Genomic DNA, 20,258 nt, shown 5'->3' on the forward strand with positions numbered 1-20,258 from the left:
ATCCATAGGTTTTAAGATTCTTACTAGTCAGGTATATTCTTAGGCGTTTAATATGGGGTGTTGAGTCCACTTCGTTGAGCAAGGAGTAGCTCTTGTCTATTACATATTTGGCTTATGGAACGGTATCTGTGCTAATTTCAATCTCTGGTTTTATGAAGCACCCCAACTCACCTTTCCCCTTAAGCAAGCATAAGTTGGTTTTCTACATTTGACACCCTGTTCTGTTTTGTAATTCAGTTCCTGTGTAGCCAAGTTTACATTCCGTGTAGTAGTGATATCTTATGATGTTTCTTTTTCTGTGTGACTTATTTCACTTAGAATCATCGTACCTGAATCCACTCATTATGCTTCTACGGGCCTGATGACATAGATTTCATTGCTGAGTGATATTGCATTGTACGTAAGTACCACAACTTCTTTATCCATTTTTCGCTTTCTGTGATATTCAACTTGTACCGTAAACGAGGTTCTTGTAAACAGAGCCGTCCCAAACTTTGGGGTGGCTGTGTCTTTTTGATTTTAATTTCCCTAAGCTATAGGACCATAAGTGGAAGTGCCCTAGGCTCTGTTGCTTTGTTTTTTGGATGTTTCAGGAAACACCATACACTTCTCCAGAGTGGCTGCTGGCAATTTACATGCCGCCCATCAGCATAACAAGGCTCCCAGTTCTCCATGGCCTGTCCTGCCTTTCTGGGTTTTACACTTTTTTCAGATGGCCCTTTTGACCGGGGGGCAGTGAGACTTCATTGTAGTGCAGATTTCCTTTGCAAGCTTGCTTGGTTGGCCAAAAAGAGCGTATGCGTTTTTTCCTGAATATATTCAGGAAAAAACGCATACGCCCTTTTTGGCCAAGTGCATCATTGTGGACGTTCTGCCTCTTTTCCTATGCTTTACATGCAATTCCAGTCTACCTCCTGAAATCGGTTTCCTGCAATTCTGCCCCGCTTTCAACTATTCTTGGCTGCCTTACTTCAATATATTTTTGGAAGATAGCTGTCATTTATAACTCTGCAGGTTTGTGAATGACAGTGCCCCTGAGCTCCTTTCTTCAACTCGCTTTCTTGTGAGCTGGCCGCAACACCGCAGGATTGCTTCAGGCCCTAGTTTGGTTCCGGCATGGCATGTTGAGCCTTTGGTTAATTCCTCTTCCTGGTGGGAAATGAGAGTTAAATTTGCCCGTCCAGACACCTCCACCTAGTCTCTCATTGGTTCTCCCTATTCCTGTTCATTTTCCACAGAAATTGCAAACTGGGCCAAACAGGAGGTTAAAGGCACCGACTCTCCAAGTGGGGAGAGTGTTAGTAAAGCGTCTGGAATGTTGCACCCGAGTACCAGGGGACGAAAACTGAGACACATTTGAACACGTTTTCCGATCACACGGTGGATCATACTCTGGGTTCCACATGCATGTTTTAGCTGAAGGAAGAATCCCTTAAACATGGAGAGTTGAGACCCATGGAATGGGTACCATGCAATATGACTTCAAAGGGTCTGCATTTGCTCACCGAACCTCACCAATCCTATCACTGCTGCGTTTATGCCGCTGTACACACGCTTGATCCTCTTTCGGAGACATATAAATCCATAGGTTTTAAGATTCTTACTAGTCAGGTATATTCTTAGGCGTTTAATATGGGGTGTTGAGTCCACTTCGTTGAGCAAGGAGTAGCTCTTGTCTATTACATATTTGGCTTATGGAACGGTATCTGTGCTAATTTTAATCTCTGGTTTTATGCAGCACCCCAACTCACCTCTCCCCTTAAGATGGCATAAGTTGGTTTTCTACATTTGACACCCTGTTCTGTTTTGTAATTCAGTTCCTGTGTAGCCAAGTTTACATTCCGTGTATTAGTGATATCTTATGATGTTTCTTTTTCTGTGTGACTTATTTCACTTACAATCATCGTACCTGAATCCACTCATTATGCTGCTACGGACCTGATGACATAGATTTCATTGCTGAGTGATATTGCATTGTACGTAAGTACCACAACTTCTTTATCCATTTTTCGCTTTCTGTGATATTGAACTTGTACCGTAAACGAGGTTCTTGTAAACAGAGCCGTCCCAAAATTTGGGGTGGCTGTGTCTTTTTGATTTTAATTTCCCTAAGCTATAGGACCATAAGTGGATGTGCCCTAGGCTCTGTTGCTTTGTTTTTTGGATGTTTCAGGAAACACCATACACTTCTCCAGAGTGGCTGCTGGCAATTTACATCCCGCCCATCAGCATAACAAGGCTCCCAGTTCTCCATGGCCTGTCCTGCCTTTCTGGATTTTACACTTTTTTCAGATGGCCCTTTTGACCGGGGGGCAGTGAGACTTCATTGTAGTGCAGATTTCCTTTGCAAGCTTGCTTGGTTGGCCAAAAAGGGCGTATGCGTTTTTTCCTGAATATATTCAGGAAAAAACGCATACGCCCTTTTTGGCCAAGTGCATCATTGTGGACGTTCTGCCTCTTTTCCTATGCTTTACATGCAATTCCAGTCTACCTCCTGAAATCGGTTTCCTGCAATTCTGCCCCGATTTCAACTCCTCTTGGCAGCCTTACTTCAATATATTTTAGGAAGATAGCTGTCATTTATAACTCTGCAGGTTTGTGAATTACAGTGCCCCTGAGCTCCTTTTTTCAACTCACTTTCTTGTGAGCTGGCCGCAACATCGCAGGATTACTTCAGGCCCTAGTTTGGTTCCGGCACGGCATGCTGCGACTTTGGTTTATTCCTCTTCCTGGTGGGAAATGAGAGTTAAATTTGCCCGTCCAGACACCTCCACCTAGTCTCTCATTGGTTCTCCCTATTCCTGTTCATTTTCCACAGAAATTGCAAACTGGGCCAAACAGGAGGTTAAAGGCACTGACTCTCCAAGAGGGGGAGTGTTAGTGAAGCGTCTGGAATGTTGCACCCGAGTACCAGGGGACGAAAACTGAGACACATTTGAACACGTTTTCCGATCACACGGTGGATCATACTCTGGGTTCCACATGCATGTTTTAGCTGAAGGAAGAATCCCTTAAACCTGGAGAGTTGAGACCCATGGAATGGGTATCATGCAATATGACTTCAAAGGGTCTGCATTTGCTCACCGAACCTCACCAATCCTATCACTGCTGCGTTTATGCCGCTGTACACACGCTTGATCCTCTTTCGGAGACATATAAATCCATAGGTTTTAAGATTCTTACTAGTCAGGTATATTCTTAGGCGTTTAATATGGGGTGTTGAGTCCACTTCGTTGAGCAAGGAGTAGCTCTTGTCTATTACATATTTGGCTTATGGAACGGTATCTGTGCTAATTTCAATCTCTGGTTTTATGAAGCACCCCAACTCACCTTTCCACTTAAGCAAGCATAAGTTGGTTTTCTACATTTGACACCCTGTTCTGTTTTGTAATTCAGTTCCTGTGTAGCCAAGTTTACATTCCGTGTAGTAGTGATAGCTTATGATGTTTCTTTTTCTGTGTGACTTATTTCACTTAGAATCATCGTACCTGAATCCACTCATTATGCTTCTACGGGCCTGATGACATAGATTTCATTGCTGAGTGATATTGCATTGTACGTAAGTACCACAACTTCTTTATCCATTTTTCGCTTTCTGTGATATTCAACTTGTACCGAAAACGAGGTTCTTGTAAACAGAGCCGTCCCAAACTTTGGGGTGGCTGTGTCTTTTTGATTTTAATTTCCCTAAGCTATAGGACCATAAGTGGAAGTGCCCTAGGCTCTGTTGCTTTGTTTTTTGGATGTTTCAGGAAACACCATACACTTCTCCAGAGTGGCTGCTGGCAATTTACATCCCGCCCATCAGCATAACAAGGCTCCCAGTTCTCCATGGCCTGTCCTGCCTTTCTGGGTTTTACACTTTTTTCAGATGGCCCTTTTGACCGGGGGGCAGTGAGACTTCATTGTAGTGCAGATTTCCTTTGCAAGCTTGCTTGGTTGGCCAAAAAGGGCGTATGCGTTTTTTCCTGAATATATTCAGGAAAAAACGCATACGCCCTTTTTGGCCAAGTGCATCATTGTGGACGTTCTGCCTCTTTTCCTATGCTTTACATGCAATTCCAGTCTACCTCCTGAAATCGGTTTCCTGCAATTCTGCCCCGCTTTCAACTATTCTTGGCTGCCTTACTTCAATATATTTTTGGAAGATAGCTGTCATTTATATCTCTGCAGGTTTGTGAATTACAGTGCCCCTGAGCTCCTTTCTTCAACTCGCTTTCTTGTGAGCTGGCCGCAACACCGCAGGATTGCTTCAGGCCCTAGTTTAGTTCCGGCATGGCATGTTGAGCCTTTGGTTAATTCCTCTTCCTGGTGGGAAATGAGAGTTAAATTTGCCCGTCCAGACACCTCCACCTAGTCTCTCATTGGTTCTCCCTATTCCTGTTCATTTTCCACAGAAATTGCAAACTGGGTCAAACAGGAGGTTAAAGGCACCGACTCTCCAAGTGGGGAGAGTGTTAGTAAAGCGTCTGGAATGTTGCACCCGAGTACCAGGGGACGAAAACTGAGACACATTTGAACACGTTTTCCGATCACACGGTGGATCATACTCTGGGTTCCACATGCATGTTTTAGCTGAAGGAAAAATCCCTTAAACATGGAGAGTTGAGACCCATGGAATGGGTACAATGCAATATGACTTCAAAGGGTCTGCATTTGCTCACCGAACCTCACCAATCCTATCACTGCTGCGTTTATGCCGCTGTACACACGCTTGATCCTCTTTCGGAGACATATAAATCCATAGGTTTTAAGATTCTTACTAGTCAGGTATATTCTTAGGCGTTTAATATGGGGTGTTGAGTCCACTTCGTTGAGCAAGGAGTAGCTCTTGTCTATTACATATTTGGCTTATGGAACGGTATCTATGCTAATTTCAATCTCTGGTTTTATGAAGCACCCCAACTCACCTTTCCCCTTAAGCAAGCATAAGTTGGTTTTCTACATTTGACACCCAGTTCTGTTTTGTAATTCAGTTCCTGTGTAGCCAAGTTTACATTCCGTGTAGTAGTGATATCTTATGATGTTTCTTTTTCTGTGTGACTTATTTCACTTACAATCATCGTACCTGAATCCACTCATTATGCTGCTACGGGCCTGATTACATAGAGTTCATTGCTGAGTGATATTGCATTGTACGTAAGTTCCACAACTTCTTTATCCATTTTTCGCTTTCTGTGATATTCAACTTGTACCGTAAACGAGGTTCTTGTAAACAGAGCCGTCCCAAACTTTGGGGTGGCTGTGTCTTTTTGATTTTAATTTCCCTAAGCTATAGGACCATAAGTGGAAGTGCCCTAGGCTCTGTTGCTTTGTTTTTTGGATGTTTCAGGAAACACCATACACTTCTCCAGAGTGGCTGTTGGCAATTTACATCCCGCCCATCAGCATAACAAGGCTCCCAGTTCTCCATGGCCTGTCCTGCCTTTCTGGGTTTTACACTTTTTTCAGATGGCCCTTTTGACTGGGGGGCAGTGAGACTTCATTGTAGTGCAGATTTCCTTTGCAAGCTTGCTTGGTTGGCCAAAAAGGGCGTATGCGTTTTTTCCTGAATATATTCAGGAAAAAACGCATACGCCCTTTTTGGCCAAGTGCATCATTGTGGACGTTCTGCCTCTTTTCCTATGCTTTACATGCAATTCCAGTCTACCTCCTGAAATCGGTTTCCTGCAATTCTGCCCCGCTTTCAACTCCTCTTGGCAGCCTTACTTCAATATATTTTTGGAAGATAGCTGTCATTTATAACTCTGCAGGTTTGTGAATTACAGTGCCACTGAGCTCCTTTCTTCAACTCGCTTTCTTGTGAGCTGGCCGCAACACCACAGGATTGCTTCAGGCCCTAGTGTGGTTCCGGCATGGCATGTTGAGCCTTTGGTTAATTCCTCTTCCTGGTGGGAAATGAGAGTTAAATTTGCCCGTCCAGACACCTCCACATAGTCTCTCATTGGTTCTCCCTATTCCTGTTCATTTTCCACAGAAATTGCAAACTGGGCCAAACAGGAGGTTAAAGGCACCGACTCTCCAAGTGGGGAGAGTGTTAGTAAAGCGTCTGGAATGTTGCACCCGAGTACCAGGGGACGAAAACTGAGACACATTTGAACACGTTTTCCGATCACACGGTGGATCGTACTCTGGGTTCCACATGCATGTTTTAGATGAAGGAAGAATCCCTTAAACCTGGTGAGTTGAGACCCATGGAATGGGTACCATGCAATATGACTTCAAAGGGTGTGCATTTGCTCACCGAACCTCACCAATCCTATCACTGCTGCGTTTATGCCGCTGTACACACACTTGATTCTCTTTCAGAGACATATAAATCCATAGGTTTTAAGATTCTTACTAGTCAGGTATATTGTTAGGCGTTTAATATGGGGTGTTGAGTCCACTTCGTTGAGCAAGGAGTAGCTCTTGTCTATTACATATTTGGCTTATGGAACGGTATCTGTGCTAATTTTAATCTCTGGTTTTATGCAGCACCCCAACTCACCTCTCCCCTTAAGATGGCATAAGTTGGTTTTCTACATTTGACACCCTGTTCTGTTTTGTAATTCAGTTCCTGTGTAGCCAAGTTTACATTCCGTGTAGTAGTGATATCTTATGATGTTTCTTTTTCTGTGTGACTTATTTCACTTAGAATCATCGTACCTGAATCCACTCATTATGCTGCTATGGGCCTGATGACATAGATTTCATTGCTGAGTGATATTGCATTGTACGTAAGTACCACCACTTCTTTATCCATTTTTCGCTTTCTGTGATATTGAACTTGTACCGTAAACGAGGTTCTTGTAAACAGATCCGGCCAAAACTTTGGGGTTGCTGTGTCTTTTTGATTTTAATTTCCCTAAGCTATAGGACCATAAGTGGAAGTGCCCTAGGCTCTGTTGCTTTGTGTTTTAGATGTTTCAGGAAACACCATACACTTCTCCAGAGTGGCTGTTTGCAATTTACATCCCGCCCATCAGCATAACAAGGCTCCTAGTTCTCCATGGCCTGTCCTGCCTTTCTGGATTTTACACTTTTTTCAGATGGCCCTTTTGACCGGGGGGCAGTGAGACTTCATTGTAGTGCAGATTTCCTTTGCAAGCTTGCTTGGTTGGCCAAAAAGGGCGTATGCGTTTTTTCCTGAATATATTCAGGAAAAAACGCATACGCCCTTTTTGGCCAAGTGCATCATTGTGGACGTTCTGCCTCTTTTCCTATGCTTTACATGCAATTCCAGTCTACCTCCTGAAATCGGTTTCCTGCAATTCTGCCCCGCTTTCAAGTCCTCTTGGCAGCCTTACTTCAATATATTTTTGGAAGATAGCTGTCATTTATAACTCTGTAGGTTTGTGAATTACAGTGCCCCTGAGCTCCTTTCTTCAACTCGCTTTCTTGTGAGCTGGCCGCAACACCGCAGGATTGCTTCTGGGCCCAGTTTGGTTCCGGCATCGCATGCTGAGCCTTTGGTTAATTCCTCTTCCTGGTGGGAAATGAGAGTTAAATTTGTCCGTCCAGACACCTCCAGCTAGTCTCTCATTGGTTCTCCCTCTTCCTGTTCATCTTACGCAGAAATTGCAACCTGGGCCAAACAGGAGGTTAAAGGCACTGACTCTCCAAGTGGGGAGAGTGTTAGTAAAGCGTCTGGAATGTTGCACCCGAGTACCAGGGGACGAAAAGTGAGACACATTTGAACACGTTTCCCGATCACACGGTGGATCATACTCTGGGTTCCACATGCATGTTTTAGCTGAAGGAAGAATCCCTTAAACCTGGAGAGTTGAGACCCATGGAATGGGTACCATGCAATATGACTTCAAAGAGTCTGCATTTGCTCACCGAACCTCACCAATCCTATCACTGCTGCGTTTATGCCTCTGTACACGCACTTCATTCTCTTTCAGAGACATATAAATCCATAGGTTTTAAGATTCTTACTAGTCAGGTATATTCTTAGGCGCTTAATATGGGGTGTTGAGTCCACTTCGTTGAGCAAGGAGTAGCTCTTGTCTATTACATATTTGGCTTATGGAACGGTATCTGTGCTAATTTCAATCTCTGGTTTTATGCCGCACCCCAACTCACCTTTCCCCTTAAGCAAGCATAAGTTGGTTTTCTACATTTGAGACACTTTTCTGTTTTGTAATTCAGTTCCTGTGTAGCCAAGTTTACATTCCGTGTGTTAGTGATATCTTATGATGTTTCTTTTTCTGTGTGACTTATTTCACTTAGAATCATCGTACCTGAATCCACTCATTATGCTTCTACGGGCCTGATGACATAGATTTCATTGCTGAGTGATATTGCATTGTACGTAAGTACCACAACTTCTTTATCCATTTTTTGCTTTCTGTGATATTCAACTTGTACCGTAAACGAGGTTCTTGTAAACAGAGCCGGCCCAAACTTTGGGGTGGCTGTGTGTTTTTGATTTTAATTTCCCTAAGCTATAGGACCATAAGTAGAAGTGCCCTAGGATCTGTTGCTTTGTGTTTTAGATGTTTCAGGAAACACAATACACTTCTCCAGAGTGGGTGTTGGCAATTTACATCCCGCCCATCAGCATAACAAGGCTCCCAGTTCTCCATGGCCTGTCCTGCCTTTCTGGATTTTACACTTTTTTCAGATGGCCCTTTTGACCGGGTGCAGTGAGACTTCATTGTAGTGCAGATTTCCTTTGCAAGCTTGCTTGGTTGGCCAAAACGGGCGTATGCGTTTTTTCCTGTATATATTCACGAAAAAACGCATATGCCCTTTTTGGCCAAGTGCATCATTGTGGACGTTCTGCCTATTTTCCTATGCTTTACATGCAATTCCAGTCTACCTCCTGAAATTGGTTTCCTGCAATTCTGCCCCGCTTTCAAGTCCTCTTGGCAGCCTTCCTTCAATATATTTTTGGACGATAGCTGTCATTTATAACTCTGCAGGATTGTGAATTACAGTGCCCCTGAGCTCCTTTCTTCAAATCGCTTTCTTGTGAGCTGGCCGCAACACCGCAGGATTGCTTCAGGGCCTAGTTTGGTTCTGGCATCGCATGCTGAGCCTTTGGTTAATTCCTCTTCCTGGTGGGAAATGAGAGTTAAATTTGCCCGTCCTAACAGCTCCAGCTAGTCTCTCATTGGTTCTCCCTCTTCCTCTTCATCTTACGCAGAAATTGCAAACTGGGCCAAACAGGAGGTTAAAGGCACTGACTCTCCAAGTGGGGAGAGTGTTAGTAAAGCGTCTGGAATGTTTCACCCGAGTACCAGGGAACGAAAACTGAGACACATTTGAACACGTTTCCCGATCACATGGTGGATCATACTCTGGGTTCCACATGCATGTTTTAGCTGAAGGAAGAATCCCTTAAACATGGAGAGTTGTGACCCATGGAATGGGTTCCATGCAATATGACTTCAAAGGGTCTGCATTTGCTCACCGAACCTCACCAATCCTATCACTGCTGCGCTTATGCCGCTGTACACACGCTTGATTCTCTTTCGGAGACATATAAATCCATAGGTTTTAAGATTCTTACTAGTCAGGTATATTCTTAGGCGTTTAATATGGGGTGTTGAGTCCACTTCGTTGAGCAAGGAGTAGCTCTTGTCTATTACATATTTGGCTTATGGAACGGTATCTTTGCTAATTTCAATCTCTAGTTTTATGCCGCACCCCAAGTCACCTTTCCCCTTAAGCAAGCATAAGTTGGTTTTCTACATTTGAGACCCTGTTCTGTTTTGTAATTCAGTTCCTGTGTAGCCAAGTTTACATTCCGTGTAGTAGTGATATCTTATGATGTTTCTTTTTCTGTGTGACTTATTTCAGTTAGAATCATCGTACCTGAATCCACTCATTATGCTGCTACGGGCCTGATGACATAGATTTCATTGCTGAGTGATATTGCATTGTACGTAAGTACCACAACTTCTTTATCCATTTTTCGCTTTCTGTGATATTGAACTTGTACCGTAAAGGAGGTTCTTGTAACCAGAGCCGGCCGAAGCTTTTGGGTGGCTGTGTCTTTTTGATTTTAATTTCCCTAAGCTATAGGACCATAAGTGGAAGTGCCCTAGGCTCTGTTGCTTTGTTTTTTGGATGTTTCAGGAAACACCATACACTTCTCCAGAGTGGCTGTTGGCAATTTACATCCCGCCCATCAGCATAACAAGGCTCCCAGTTCTCCATGGCCTGTCCTGCCTTTCTGGATTTTACACTTTTTTCAGATGGCCCTTTTGACCGGGGGCAGTGAGACTTCATTGTAGTGCAGATTTCCTTTGCAAGCTTGCTTGGTTGGCCAAAAAGGGCGTATGCGTTTTTTCCTGGGAAAAAACGCATACGCCCTTTTTGGCCAAGTGCATCATTGTGGACGTTCTGCCTCTTTTCCTATACTTTACATGCAATTCCAGTCTACCTCCTGAAATCGGTTTCCTGCAATTCTGCCTCGCTTTCAAGTCCTCTTGGCAGCCTTCCTTCAATATATTTTTGGACGATAGCTGTCATTATTAACTCTGCAAGTTTGTGTATTACAGTGCCTCTGAGCTCCTTTCTTCAACTCGCTTTCTTGTGAGCTGGCCGCAACACCACAGGATTGCTTCAGGCCCTAGTGTGGTTCCGGCATGGCACGCTGAGCCTTTGGTTAATTCCTCTTCTTGGTGGGAAATGAGAGTTAAATTTGCCCGTCCAGACACCTCCACCTAGTCTCTCATTGGTTCTCCCTATTCCTGTTCATTTTCCGCAGAAATTGCAAACTGGGCCAAACAGGAGGTTAAAGGCACTGACTCTCCAAGTGGGGAGAGTGTTAGTAAAGCGTCTGGAATGTTGCACCCGAGTACCAGGGGACCAAAACTGAGACACATTTGAACACGTTTCCCGATCACACGGTGGATCATACTCTGGGTTCCACATGCATGTTTTAGCTGAAGGAAGAATCCCTTAAACCTGGAGAGTTGAGACCCATGGAATGGGTACCATGCAATATGACTTCAAAGGGTCTGCATTTGCTCACCGAACCTCACCAATCCTATCACTGCTGCAATTATGCCGCTGTACACACGCTTGATTCTCTTTCGGAGACATATAAATCCATAGGTTTTAAGATTCTTACTAGTCAGGTATATTCTTAGGCGTTTAATATGGGGTGTTGTGTCCTCTTCGTTGAACAAGGAGTAGCTCTTGTCTATTACATATTTGGCTTATGGAACGGTATCTGTGCTAATTTCAATCTCTGGTTTTATGCACCACCCCAACTCACCTTTCCACTTAAGCAAGCATAAGTTGGGTTTCTACTTTTCAGACCCTGTTCTGTTTTGTAATTCAGTTCTTGTGTAGCCAAGTTTACATTCCGTGTATTAGTGATACCTTATGATATTTCTTTTTCTGTGTGACTTATTTCACTTAGAATCATCATACCTGAATCCACTCATTATGCTGCTACGGCCCTGATGACATAGATTTCATTGCTGTGTGATACTGCATTGTACGTAAGTACCACAACTTCTTTATCCATTTTTCGCTTTCTGTGATATTCAACTTGTACCGTAAACGAGGTTCTTGTAAACAGAGCCGGCCCAAACTTTGGGGTGGCTGTGTCTTTTTGATTTTAATTTCCCTAAGCTATAGGACCATAAGTGGAAGTGCCCTAGGCTCTGTTGCTTTGTTTTTTGGATGTTTCAGGAAACACCATACACTTCTCCAGAGTGGCTTCTGGCAATTTACATCCCGCCCATCAGCATAACAAGTCTCCCAGTTCTCCAGGGCCTGTCCTGCCTTTCTGGATTTTACAGTTTTTTCAGATGGCCCTTTTGACCGGGGGCAGTGAGATTTCATTGTAGTGCAGATTTCCTTTGCAAGCTTGCTTGGTTGGCCAAAAAGGGCGTATGCGTTTTTTCCTGAATATATGCATGAAAAAACGCATACGATCTTTTTGGCCAAGTGCATCATTGTGGACGTTCTACCTCTTTTCCTATGCTTTACATGCAATTCCAGTCTACCTCCTGAAATCGGTTTCCTGCAATTCTGCCCCGCTTTCAAGTCCTCTTGGCAGCCTTACTTCAATATATTTTAGGAAGATAGCTGTCATTTATAACTCTGTAGGTTTGTGAATTACAGTGCCCCTGAGCTCCTTTCTTCAACTCGCTTTCTTGTGAGCTGGCCGCAACACCGCAGGATTGCTTCAGGCCCTAGTTTGGTTCCGGCACGGCATGCTGAGCCTTTGGTTAATTCCTCTTCCTGGTGGGAAATGAGAGTTAAATTTGCCCGTCCAGACACGTCCACCTACTCTCTCATTGGTTCTCCCTATTCCTGTTCATTTTCCACAGAAATTGCAAACTGGGCCAAACAGGAGGTTAAAGGCACTGACTCTATAAGTGGGGAGAGTGTTAGTAAAGCCTCTGGAATGTTGCACCCTAGTACCAGGGGACGAAAACTGTGACACATTTGAACACGTTTCCTGATCACACCGTGAATCATACTCTGGGTTCCACATGCATGTTTTAGCTGAAGGAAGAATCCCTTAAACATGGAGAGTTGAGACCCATGGAATGGGTACCATGCAATATGACTTCAAAGGGTCTGCATTTGCTCACCGAACCTCACCAATCCTATCACTGCTGCGTTTATGCTGCTGTACAGAGGTTTGATTCTCTTTCGGAGACATATAAATCCATAGGTTTTAAGATTCTTACTAGTCAGGTATATTCTTAGGCGTTTAATAAGGGGTGTTGAGTCCACTTCGTTGAGCAAGGAGTAGCTCTTGTCTATTACATATTTGGCTTATGGAACAGTATCTGTGCTAATTTCAATCTCTGGTTTTATGCAGCACCCCAACTCACCTTTCCCCTTAAGCAAGCATAAGTTGGTTTTCTACATTTGAGACCCTGTTCTGTTTTGTAATTCAGTTCCTTTGTAGCCAAGTTTACATTTCGTGTATTAGTGATATCTTATGATGTTTCTTTTTCTGTGTGACTTATTTCACTTACAATCATCGTACCTGAATCCACTCATTATGCTGCTACTGGACTGATGACATAGATTTCATTGCTGAGTGATATTGCATTGTACGTAAGTACCACAACTTCTTTATCCATTTTTCGCTTTCTGTGATATTGAACTTGTACCGTAAACGAGGTTCTTGTAAACAGAGCCGTCCCAAACTTTGGGGTGGCTGTGTCTTTTTGATTTTAATTTTCCTAAGCTATAGGACCATAAGTGGAAGAGCCCTAGGCTCTGTTGCTTTGTTTTTTGGATATTTCAGGAAACACCTTACATTTCTCCAGAGTGGCTGTTGGCAATTTACATCCCGCCCATCAGCGTAACAAGGCTCCCAGTTCTCCATACCCTGTCCTGCCTTTCTGGATTTTACACTTTTTTCAGATGGCCCTTTTGACAGGGGGGCAGTGAGACTTCATTGTAGTGCAGATTTCCTTTGCAAGCTTGCTTGGTTGGCCAAAAAGGGCGTATGCGTTTTTTCCTGAATATATTCAGAAAAAAACACATACGCCCTTTTTGGCCAAGTGCATCATTGTGGACGTTCTGCCTCTTTTCCTATGCTTTATATGCAATTCCAGTCTACCTCCTGAAATCGGTTTCCTGCCATTCTGCCCCACTTTCAACTCCTCTTGGCAGCCTTCCTTCAATATATTTTTGGACGATAGCTGTCATTTATAACTCTGCAGGTTTGTGAATTACAGTGCCCCTGAGCTCCTTTCTTCAACTCGCTTTCTTGTGAGCTGGCCGCAACACCACAGGATTGCTTCAGGCCCTAGTTTGGTTCCGGCATGGCATGTTGAGCCTTTGGTTAATTCCTCTTCCTGGTGGGAAATGAGAGTTAAATTTGCCCGTTCAGACAACTCCACCTAGTCTCTCATTTGTTCTCCCTATTCCTGTTCATTTTCCACAGAAATTGCAAACTGGGCCAAACAGGAGGTTAAAGGCACTCACTCTCCAAGTGGGGAGAGTGTTAGTAAAGCGTGTGGAATGTTGCACCTGAGTACCAGGGGACGAAATCTGAGACACATTTGAACACGTTTCGCGATCACACGGTGGATCATACTCTGTGTTCCACATGCATGTTTAGCTGAAGGAAGAATCCCTTAAACCTGGAGAGTTGAGACCCATGGAATGGGTACCATGCAATATGACTTCAAAGCGTCTGCATTTGCTCACCGAACCTCACCAATCCTATCACTGCTGCGCTTATGCCGCTGTACACATGCTTGATTCTCTTTCGGAGACATATAAATCCATAGGTTTTAAGATTCTTACTAGTCAGGTATATTCTTAGGCGTTTAATATGGGGTGTTGAGTCCACTTCGTTGAGCAAGGAGTAGCTCTTGTCTATTACATATTTGGCTTATGGAACGGTATCTGTGTCAATTTCAATCTCTGGTTTCATGCAGCACCCCAACTCACCATTCCCCTTAAGCAAGCATAAGTTGGTTTTCTACATTTGAGACCCTGTTCTGTTTTGTAATTCAGTTCTTGTGTAGCCAAGTTTACATTCCGTGAATTAGTGACACCTTATGATATTTGTTTTTCTGTGTGACTTATTTCACTTAGAATCATCGTACCTGAATCCACTCTTTATGCTGCTACGGGCCTGATGACATAGATTTCATTGCTGAATGATATTGCATTGTACGTAATTACCACAACTTCTTTATCCATTTTTCGCTTTCTGTGATATTAAACTTGTACCGTAAACGAGGTTCTTGTAAACAGAGCCGGCCCAAACTTTGGGGTGGCTGTGTCTTTTTTATTTTAATTTCCCTAAGCTATAGGACCATAAGTGGAAGTGCCCTAGGCTCTGTTGCTTTGTTTTTTAGATGTTTCAGGAAACACCATACACTTCTCCAGAGTGGCTGTTGGCAATTTACATCCCGCCCATCAGCATAACAAGGCTCCCAGTTCTCCATGGCCTGTCCTGCCTTTCTGGATTTTACACTTTTATCAGATAGCCCTTTTGACCAGGGGGCAGTGAGACTTCATTGTAGTGCAGATTTCCTTTGCAAGCTTGCTTGGTTGGCCAAAAAGTGCGTATGCGTTTTTTCCTGAATATATGCAGGAAAAAACGCATACGCCCTTTTTGGCCAAGTGCATCATTGTGGACGTTCTGCCTCTTTTCCTATGCTTTACAGGCAATTCCAGTCTACCTCCTGAAATCGGTTTCCTGCAATTCTGCCCCGCTTTCAAGTCCTCTTGGCAGCCTTACTTCAATATATTTTTGGAAGATAGCTGTCATTTATAACTCTGCAGGTTTGTGAATGACAGTGCCCCTGAGCTCCTTTCTTCAACTCGCTTTCCTGTGAGCTGGCCGCAACACCGCAGGATTGCTTCAGACCCTAGTTTGGTTCCGGCACGGCATGCTGAGCCTTTGGTTAATTCCTCTTCCTGGTGGGAAATGAGAGTTAAGTTTGCCCGTCCAGACACGTCCACCTAGTCTCTCATTGGTTCTCCCTATTCCTGTTCATTTTCCACAGAAATTGCAAACTGGGCCAAACAGGAGGTTAAAGGCACTGACTCTATAAGTGGGGAGAGTGTTAGTAAAGCGTCTGGAATGTTGCACCCGAGTACCAGGGGACGAAAACTGAGACACATTTGAACACGTTTCCCGATCACACCGTGAATCATACTCTGGGTTCCACATGCATGTTTTAGCTGAAGGAAGAATCCCTTAAAACTGGAGAGTTGAGACGCATGGAATGGGTACCATGCAATATGACTTCAAAGGGTCTGCGTTTGCTCATCGAACCTCACCAGTCATATCACTGCTGCGCTTATGCCGCTGTACACACGCTTGATTCTCTTTCGGAGACATATAAATCCATAGGTTTTAAGATTCTTACTAGTCAGGTATATTCTTAGGCGTTTAATATGGGGTGTTGGGTCCACTTCGTTGAGCAAGGAGTAGCTCTTGTCTATTACATATTTGGCTTATGGAACAGTATCTGTGCCAATTTCAATCTCTGGTTTCATGCAGCACCCCAACTCACCTTTCCCCTTAAGCAAGCATAAGTTGGTTTTCTACATTTGAGACACTGTTCTGTTTTGTAATTCAGTTCCTGTGTAGCCAAGTTTACATTCCCTGTGTTAGTGATACCTTATGATGTTTCTTTTTCTGTGTGACTTATTTCACTTAGAATCATCGTACCTGAATCCACTCATTATGCTGCGACGGCCCTGATGACATAGATTTCATTGCTGTGTGATACTGCATTGTACGTAAGTACTACAACTTCTTTATCCATTTTTCGCTTTCTGTGATATTCAACTTGTACCGTAAACGAGGTTCTTGTAAACGGAGCTGGCCCAAACTTTGGGGTGGCTGTGTCTTTTTGATTTTAATTTCCCTAAGCTATAGGACCATAAGTGGAAGTGCCCTAGGCTCTGTTGCTTTGTTTTTTGGATGTTTCAGGAAACACCATACACTTCTCCAGAGTGGCTTCTGGCAATTTACATCCCGCCCATCAGCATAACAAGTCTCCCAGTTCTCCAGGGCCTGTCCTGCCTTTCTGGATTTTACACTTTTTTCAGATGGCCCTTTTGACCAGGGGGCAGTGAGACTTCATTGTAGTGCAGATTTCCTTTGCAAGCTTGCTTGGTTGGCCAAAAAGGGCGTATGCGTTTTTTCCTGAATATATTCAGGAAAAAAGGCATACGCCCTTTTTGGCCAAGTGCATCATTGTGGACGTTCTGCCTCTTTTCCTATGCTTTACATGCAATTCCAGTCTACCCCCTGAAATCGGTTTCCTGCAATTCTGCCCCGCTTTCAACTCCTCTTGGCAGCCTTACTTCAATATATTTTTGGAAGATAGCTGTCATTTATAACACTGCAGGTTTGTGAATTACAGTGCCGCTGAGATCCTTTCTTCAACTCGCTTTCTTGTGAGCTGACCGCAACACCGCAGGATTGCTTCAGGCCCTAGTGTGCTTCTGGCATGCCACGCTGAGCCTTTGGTTAATTCCTCTTCCTGGTGGGAAATGAGAGTTAAATTTGCCCGTCCAGACAGCTCCACCTAGTCTCTCATTGGTTCTCCCTATTCCTGTTCATCTTACGCAGAAATTGCAAACTGGGCCAAACAGGAGGTTAAAGGCACTGACATTCCAAGTGGGGAGAGTGTTAGTAAAGCTTCTGGAATGTTGCACCCGAGTACCAGGGGATGAAAACTGAGACACATTTGAACACGTTTCCCGATCACACGGTGGATCATACTCTGTGTTCCACATGCATGTTTAGCTGAAGGAAGAATCCCTTAAACCTGGAGAGTTGAGACCCATGGAATGGGTACCATGCAATATGACTTCAAAGGGTCTGCATTTGCTCACCGAACCTCAACAATCCTATCACTGCTGCGTTTATGCCACTGTACACACGATTGATTCTCTTTTGGAGACATATAAATCCATACGTTTTAAGATTCTTACTAGTCAGGTATATTCTTAGGCGTTTATTATGGGGTGTTGAGTCCACTTCGTTGAGCAAGGAGTAGCTCTTGTCTATTACTTATTTGGCTTACGGAACGGTATCTGTGCTAATTTCCATCTCTGGTTTTATGCAGCACCCCAACTCATCTTTCCCCTTAAGCAAGCATAAGTTGGTTTTGTACATTTGAGACCCTTTTCTCTTTTGTAATTCAGTTCCTGTGTAGCCAAGTTTACATTCCGTGTAGTAGTGATATCTTATGATGTTTCTTTTTCTGTGTGATTTATTTCACTTAGAATCATCGTACCTGAATCCACTCATTATGCTGCTATGGGCCTGATGACATAGATTTCATTGCTGAGTGATATTGCATTGTACGTAATTACCACAACTTCTTTATCCATTTTTTGCTTTCTGTGATATTGAACTTGTACCGTAAATGAGGTTCTTGTAAACAGAGCCGGCCCAAACTTTGGGGTGGCTGTGTCTTTTTGATTTTAACTTCCCTAAGCTATAGGACCATAAGTGGAAATGCCCTAGGCTCTGTTGCTTTGTTTTTTGGATGTTTCAGGAAACACCATACACTTCTCCAGAGTGGCTTCTGGCAATTTACATCCCGCCCATCAGCATAACAAGTCTTCCAGTTCTCCAGGGCCTGTCCTGCCTTTCTGGATTTTACACTTTTTTCAGATGGCCGTTTTGACCGGGGGGCAGTGAGACTTCATTGTAGTGCAGATTTCATTTGCAAGCTTGCTTGGTTGGCCAAAAAGGGCGTATGCGTTTTTTCCTGAATATATGCAGGAAAAAACGCATACGCCCTTTTTGGCCAAGTGCATCATTGTGGACGTTCTGCCTCTTTTCCTATGCTTTACATGCAATTCCAGTCTACCTCCTGAAATCGGTTTCCTGCAATTCTGCCCCGCTTTCAAGTCCTCTTAGCAGCCTTACTTCAATATATTTTTGGAAGATAGCTGTCATTTATAACTCTGCAGGTTTGTGAATGACAGTGCCCCTGAGCTCCTTTCTTCAACTCGCTTTCTTGTGAGCTGGCCGCAACACCACAGGATTGCTTCAGACCCTAGTTTGGTTCCGGCACGGCATGCTGAGCCTTTGGTTAATTCCTCTTCCTGGTGGGAAATGAGAGTTAAGTTTGCCCGTCCAGACACGTCCACCTAGTCTCTCATTGGTTCTCCCTATTCCTGTTCATTTTCCACAGAAATTGCAAACAGGGCCAAACAGGAGGTTAAAGGCACTGACTCTATAAGTGGGGAGAGTGTTAGTAAAGCGTGTGGAATGTTGCACCCGAGTACCAGGGGACGAAAACTGAGACACATTTGAACACGTTTCCCGATCACACCGTGAATCATACTCTGGGTTCCACATGCATGTTTTAGCTGAAGGAAGAATCCCTTAAACATGGAGAGTTGAGACCCATGGAATGGGTACCATGCAATATGACTTCAAAGGGTCTGCATTTGCTCACCGAACCTCACCAATCCTATCACTGCTGCGTTTATGCTGCTGTACAGAGGTTTGATTCTCTTTCGGAGACATATAAATCCATAGGTTTTAAGATTCTTACTAGTCAGGTATATTCTTAGGCGTTTAATAAGGGGTGTTGAGTCCACTTCGTTGAGCAAGGAGTAGCTCTTGTCTATTACATATTTGGCTTATGGAACAGTATCTGTGCTAATTTCAATCTCTGGTTTTATGCAGCACCCCAACTCACCTTTCCCCTTAAGCAAGCATAAGTTGGTTTTCTACATTTGAGACCCTGTTCTGTTTTGTAATTCAGTTCCTTTGTAGCCAAGTTTACATTTCGTGTATTAGTGATATCTTATGATGTTTCTTTTTCTGTGTGACTTATTTCACTTACAATCATCGTACCTGAATCCACTCATTATGCTGCTACTGGACTGATGACATAGATTTCATTGCTGAGTGATATTGCATTGTACGTAAGTACCACAACTTCTTTATCCATTTTTCGCTTTCTGTGATATTGAACTTGTACCGTAAACGAGGTTCTTGTAAACAGAGCCGTCCCAAACTTTGGGGTGGCTGTGTCTTTTTGATTTTAATTTTCCTAAGCTATAGGACCATAAGTGGAAGAGCCGTAGGCTCTGTTGCTTTGTTTTTTGGATATTTCAGGAAACACCATACACTTCTCCAGAGTGGCTGTTGGCAATTTACATCCCGCCCATCAGCATAACAAGGCTCCCAGTTCTCCATGGGCTGTCCTGCCTTTATGGATTTTACACTTTTTTCAGATGGCCCTTTTGACAGGGGGGCAGTGAGACTTCATTGTAGTGCAGATTTCCTTTGCAAGCTTGCTTGGTTGGCCAAAAAGGGCTTATGCGTTTTTTCCTGAAAATATTCAGGAAAAAACGCATACGCCCTTTTTGGCCAAGTGCATCATTGTGGACGTTCTGCCTCTTTTCCAATGCTTTACATGCAATTCCAGTCTACCTCCTGAAATCGGTTTCCTGCCATTCTGCCCCACTTTCAACTCCTCTTGGCAGCCTTCCTTCAATATATTTTTGGACAATAGCTGTCATTTATAACTCTGCAGGTTTGTGAATGACAGTGCCCCTGAGCTCCTTTCTTCAACTCGCTTTCTTGTGAGCTGGCCGCAACACCACAGGATTGCTTCAGGCCCTAGTTTGGTTCCGGCATGGCATGTTGAGCCTTTGGTTAATTCCTCTTCCTGGTGGGAAATGAGAGTTAAATTTGCCCGTTCAGACAACTCCACCTAGTCTCTCATTTGTTCTCCCTATTCCTGTTCATTTTCCACAGAAATTGCAAACTGGGCCAAACAGGAGGTTAAAGGCACTCACTCTCCAAGTGGGGAGAGTGTTAGTAAAGCGTGTGG

This window comes from Leucopleurus acutus, assembly GCF_964270905.1.
Source record: "Leucopleurus acutus genome assembly, chromosome: 4".
Lineage (NCBI taxonomy): Eukaryota > Metazoa > Chordata > Mammalia > Artiodactyla > Delphinidae > Leucopleurus > Leucopleurus acutus.